The sequence below is a fragment of the Diabrotica virgifera genome, chromosome 9 (genome assembly GCF_917563875.1).
Source record: "Diabrotica virgifera virgifera chromosome 9, PGI_DIABVI_V3a".
Lineage (NCBI taxonomy): Eukaryota > Metazoa > Arthropoda > Insecta > Coleoptera > Chrysomelidae > Diabrotica > Diabrotica virgifera.
In genome coordinates, this window is record NC_065451.1 from 175811909 (window position 1) to 175818452 (window position 6544).

Consider the following 6544-nt stretch of genomic DNA (forward strand, 5'->3'; position numbering starts at 1 on the left):
AAAAAATTAAATTTTTATTTTCCAAAATTAATTAATAATTACCCCTACTGCATCGAGAACATTACTTTTGTGTATAAACAATACAATCTAATTAAAATAGCCAACGTTCATATCAAAAAGAAATATTACCGCTTGGCAGGGTATAGGAGGCTACATATTGGAGGTGGATTGTGGAAAGTTTTAGGAATGTGATGAATTGATGTACAAGCAAATACAACAATTATGAACAATTTTTCAAATTTGAGAATGCTATTCTACTAAACATGTGGTAAGATATTTTCCACCGTTTTAACAAGAGTAGCAAAACATTGCAAAAAACTGCTACAGACTTGAATGTGACTTACAACATATAAAGGATTACGTATTGAGTCTGAGAGACAACTTTGATTCCTATGAAAAAAGAGGAAGAGAGTTGTCTAAAATTGAAACCTTTATTCTTAAAATTAAAAGACTCCTGAAAAGAAAAGCTCTCCCTGGCGAAGACAAAGCTGAATCCACTGAACCCCACTTTAATGGCAAAGAAGACAAAGATTAATACTTTCAATGTTGTAATTGACAGGCTTTATTCAGAATTGAATGAAAGGTCCGAAGTTTATTTCAGTCTTAATGAACAATTTGGATTTTTAATCAACTTATCGTCAATTTCCAATGAAGAAACCAGGGCAAAAGCTTCTATTTTGGCTAAAAAGTATCGCATCGACATAGACGATGACTTTGGAGAAGAGTGTGTACAGTTCAAAGGCTTTGTTGAAGGTATATTTGATGAAGAAAAAGAACCTCATGATAACAAGATTACCAAGCCTCAGAGGAATAGACTCTTGGATTATCTGAAACTCATTCGTGAAAAACAGTTAACATTATTTCCGAATATGGACACAACTTTGCGCATTCTACTATCCATGATATCTAATTAATCTGGAGAAAGATCATTCAGCGTGTTGAAAAGAATCAAAAACTACTTGAGGGACTCGACTTCTGACGAAGATTATAGATTGTCTAGTTTGGCTAGTTTTGTTTCAAATGCTGAGCTTTCTCAAGCCTTAGATTTTAACGATAGATTTTTTCTACTAGCGTGCAAAAAAGTCTACTTTTCCGCATGCGTTTTAGTTTGGAAAGTTTTACTTTTCCGCACTGAATTTACATACATATTGTGCTTTTAATGCCCAATTGCTTCGCATGTTTTAGTTGATGAGAGTTCTTTATCACTTGATCACTGAATTATTTTAAAATTCATAAGTAAAGATGCCTGGAAATTTTAAAGTGTGTGACGTGCTTTTTGACAATAATTGCTTTGTTTGACATCGTTGCTATGACTTTAAAATATTAAAACCTGTATTGATATACACCATTCATTACTGCATAACAAGTATTTAGGCGCCGCATTGACTTTAATTCGGGATTATTCTAACTTATTAACGTTATTTTTTAATTCAATTAATTGATTAAGGTTTGGTCATTTTTTAAACGCTCGTAGAAAAAATATTGTTCCTAACTCTTGCGGAAAGTCTCTTTTCCGCACTCGACCGTATGACTTTCCGCACTAGTTAGGAAAATAACTATTGCAGTCGAAACAGCTAGAAAAGTGAGTGTTTAGAGTTTAGATATATGAGATTTATTATGAGAATGGAGTGGAGTGTCAATGTTAATCACTAATCCAACTTTATCCAAATTAAGGACATGGCATTGACCTTTTTTAGTATAAGAGAATAATGTGAGAATTGAACGATCCAGAAGTTTATTTGTTGTATTCTTAATATTTTTCAGTACCGTAGCCAGCGTAGCCTATTACTATTACAGTTCATATTATATTGCTTGTTCTTTTACTTATAATGTTTTTTCAACTCGGCTCCTTTTAGTCTTTTGTTGTCACCTGCACTTTTTCCCCCGAACGAAACAAATATTTAATTCTAACAATTAACTCCAATGCTAATTTATGAAATAATAATTTTAGCAATATTAATAATTTTACAAATAACTGCTGTTAGCTAACTTTTTGAATTATATATTTTCTATAAATATAGAAATTGTTGTTAGAGCTGTTTTAGGGATATAGCGAAATTTGCAAACCAAGATTATTTAATTAGTGAATACAACATTTTAACCTATTTATATACCGTATTCAAATAGATTATTGGCATTGGCATACTGGCAAACATTATTGGCATTTCTATTCATTTATGTTATGCTTTGTATATTGTACCAATTTTAAAAAGTAAACTTAAAATAAACGTTATGCATTAATATAAAATAATCTTTATGCTTTAATTACCTAATCGTTAAGTTATCGGGGGCCGCTCGGGGTAATTTGGCCTAGGGCCGCAAGTACCCTAAATCCGGCACTGGCGTTAGCATACCTATTGTATTATAAAAGTACATATCTCTTTTATGATTAAACAATAAATCAAAAAAACAAAATGTTTTCTGCTCTGCTGCAGATAAGATGAAGATTGCCATGTTGATCGCCAACATTCGTCACGTATAGGCACATCAAGAAGAAGAAAAGAAGAAAGAATAGCAAGATCGATTGGTGAAGAAGGGTAATAGACAGGGCCTATTTTACCACTAGGCCCGTGAGGCACCTGCCTCGGGCCCGCATTTTAATGGGGCCCGGAAAGATAACAAAAAAAATTTTAATTGCAATAACAGCATACATTTTCAAAATTCTTTCAATTTCCGAACAGGAAATGATATATGATACAATAAGAGTTTTACTCATAAACCATAAACCGTTCTTATCAATTTTTTTAAAAGGACATGAAAATTTTAAAATAAATAGTTTGTACACAGAATGTAGTAGGTAGTACCTACTTAATAAAAGATAGCGGCTTAAGTTTTGTCACGTTTTTTCCTTGAATATAAAGTTTCTCCAATATCTGCAGTTTATACAGTAGGTAAAAATTTTTATTTAGAGGGTCAATTATGCTATTGTAAAATTAAAGCCGTGAAAACACGTGTCTTTGTGAATAAGTACGGTACTTTGAAAATGCCGAAAATAAACAACTGTGTTTCAACTTTGATACAACCTTCTTTCAAAGAGCTGTGGATGTGGATAAAGTTTATGGCTCATTTTGTGACAAAACCATAAGTACATGCCTATTATTTGTTATTTTATTTTAAATATTTACATGGTGGTACAAAGACGTTAAAAATTGAGAATATTTTTAAATAAAATTTCCACGAGGAAATTAAATTCTTGTTGTTAATAGGATGTTTAAAATTTTCCTGGATTTAACTTCAGGCAACATATAACTTTGCTCCTGTGGGTTGCAGTTTCCAGAGGATGATAGAACCTCTATCCAGGGCCGTGTCGTGCTATGATGCGGCGAGGCAGTCGCATCAGGCGGCATCACAAGTGGGGCGGCATAATCATTAAAATAAAATAAAATTGTCAGATTGTGTAAAAATTGTGTAAAAAAGTTAGCCATCAGATAATATAATATGGCTAATGACCAAATGAAATTTTAATAAAATTGCAGAAAATTTTGATATAACTTCCGAATTTCCAGCTGAAAATGAAATTCGAGCCAGGAGAAAAAAGCGTTTATTTGACTAATAAAAATCTGGGGACGAGCTCTTAACAGATGAAGCTAAATTTAAAATAAATTTGTTCATCTATATTTTAGACATTACCGTTAATTCTTTGATTGATGGATTTACGTTTCTAGAAACTCATAATAAAAATTTAAAATTTTTATATGATATTTTTAAATTGAGGAAAATAGATGATGAAACACTAGAAAAAAATTGTATGAATCTTTATTCAATATTTTCAATAGAAAAAGAAAAAAAATCTGATAATATAATGATCTAGAAAAATTGCGTGATATATTTCAAATAATACCATACTCCATGAAACCTATAGAGGTTTTGAACTATTTGTGCCAAACTGACCTAATTTCTTTATACATAGATGTAGTTGTAAACTAAGAATTTTATAAACACTCCCTGTCTCGGTAGCTAGTGAGGAAAGAAGTTTTTCAAAATTAAAAGCTATTTACGAAGCTCCATAAGACGAACAAAACTAAAAAATTTAGCACTTATTTCAATAGAGTTCTGACTAGCTGCTACAGCTATCTATCCCCACTAGACTACACCAATCTGATTGAAGAGTTTGCCAAAATTAAAGTCAGAAGGGTAAAGTTATAATTTTTGTAAATGTTACTTAAGTGCATAGGCGCAAAATTTGCTTACAATGCTTTTTAAATGCATTCACTATTTTTCAAATCCTGAAAAAACTAATAAATATTTTTGAAAAATTTAAACGCAGCTTGAAAGATTACATTATTACCGAGGGCCGAAAGTCTCTTAGAATAAACAAAAGGTTTCTTTTGAATAAGATATTTGAAATTAAAAATTACACTCAATTTTCTCTTTTTTTTTTCACCCTGTAACTTATTCAAATAAACATTATAGAGATTTTCAGGGACTTTCGGCCCACGGTAATAATGTATAATCTTTTATTCTGCATTTAAATCTTTCAAAAATACTAATTATTTTTCTCAGGATTCGAAAAAAATTAATGCATTAAAAAAGCATTGTTTTAATGCATTTAAAACATGTTTTGTTTTTTAAATTAAAAGTTTTCGTTCATTTTGTGTAGTTTCTTTTAATAAAAATAAAAGTTAAGTTTCAATAATATTTAAGGGACGGCATTTCGAAGATTTGCATCATATTAAAAAGATGTACCGCACGGCTCTGCCTCTATCGATGGACTTTATATGGCAACAGTTGCCAATGTTTTATATTACTATTATACTATTTTATCCAAACATGTTACATGTTTAGCGTATGAAATATACAGAGTTACAGAGGAAATAAGAAAAAAATTTTCACTAGGTAACAGTTTAATAACAAGCGTCAAAAGATATTCCTGAAATTACCTGTAGGAATACAATGTTATATGCTTCCTGCTGTTACACTGCCACCGCAACCCATTTTAACACAATGGGGAACATGGTTGGAAGTTGGAAGCAGCTAATTGCTATGTTGATCATTTTGGTAATTTGAAAAAATTAATTAACCTTTTAACGGACGATAGTTGCCAATCTCTATTGGAAGCTAAGCAAGCATTCCAAAATAACATTCTTTAACAGCAACTGTCACTCATAAAATCAAACTATAGTTTTGTTTAGAAAACTATATACCCAATTAGAATCCTCCAAATTATCATAGTACATAGATAGTGCAGTTTTAATAAAATAATTTAAATCATTGTGTCGAAACGTTAAAGGTAATACTTAAAGAAATGTTCCAAAAATTTGAACTATCCATGAAAAAAAAACAGTGGTTACCAGGTTCTTTCTGAAGTGATTCAAGTACTAGATGCCAGGGGCGTCCAGGGGGGGCATTTGCCCCCCCTGGCCCTAAAAAATGACTGAAATTTACAAAAAATACATCAATATTCATCATAACATCATATATAATGTATTGTATATATATAGTGCTTGCCCCCCCCCCCAAACAAAATTTCAAATGACGCTCCTGCTAGATGCACATTTTCCGAACCACTTAATTTAGAACCAACTATTATCGTAAATTTGAAAAATGCCCCAGTTACAACAGTTGATGTCGAAAAATCTTCTATTAAGCCATAAGTTTTTGTTAGAAAATTTTGAACAGCATTTGATAATTTATTGTTACCAAAATTCGAAATAATATTATTTGTTAAAATACTTAAATATTTAATTACACAAACTTAGTTTGTCAAATACACACATCCATAATTAATATAACATGTGAAGATATTGTAAATATTTTTGTAAAAAAAATATTGTAAATATTTTTTTTATTACATTATGCTGATGTTGATGAGTGGAATCTACATTTTAAACAACTTTTCAGCACATCTATTATCTTACAAAATCCGCAAAGTATCCGCATCTTACAAACCTTTTTGATTGAAAATAACACCATATCGACGTAGAAACGTTGCTTAAAATTTATTTAACTCATTATTCCCATTAGCAGCACTTCAGGGGAAAGTACAGAAAAGAGTAAAGTCGTATTTAATAAATTCTCCAAATTAACAAAGTCTGCTTTCTTTCGCTATTTTAAATATACAGTGAGGACGTTTGAGTTGGAATAAATTCATTATCTCGAGAATGGGCCAATTTGGAGAGAAAACCGGAGACAGGTCAATTTTTATTTTTAAATTATGACTTTTTGACATATATATCATACTAGTGACGTCATCCATCTGGGCGTGATGACGTAATCGATGATTTTTTTGAAAATGAGAGTAGGGGTTGTGTGATAGCTCATTTGAAAGGTTATTCAATTCTCTATTCAGTAATATAAACAATAACCTAAATTTTTTATACAGGGTGGCCAAAAATTTTTTTTACTTAATTAATTGACACAAAATAAGAATGTAAGCTAATTCAAAATACATTTTACTGCTGTCAGAAAATAGAAAGAAATGTTTATTTGACAAATAAATATTATTTTCGCTTAAATTCATGTCAATGTTAAAGCGAAGAGCAATGTTTATTTGTGAAATAAATATTTTTACCTGTTTTCTGACAGTAGTAAAATGTATTTTGAT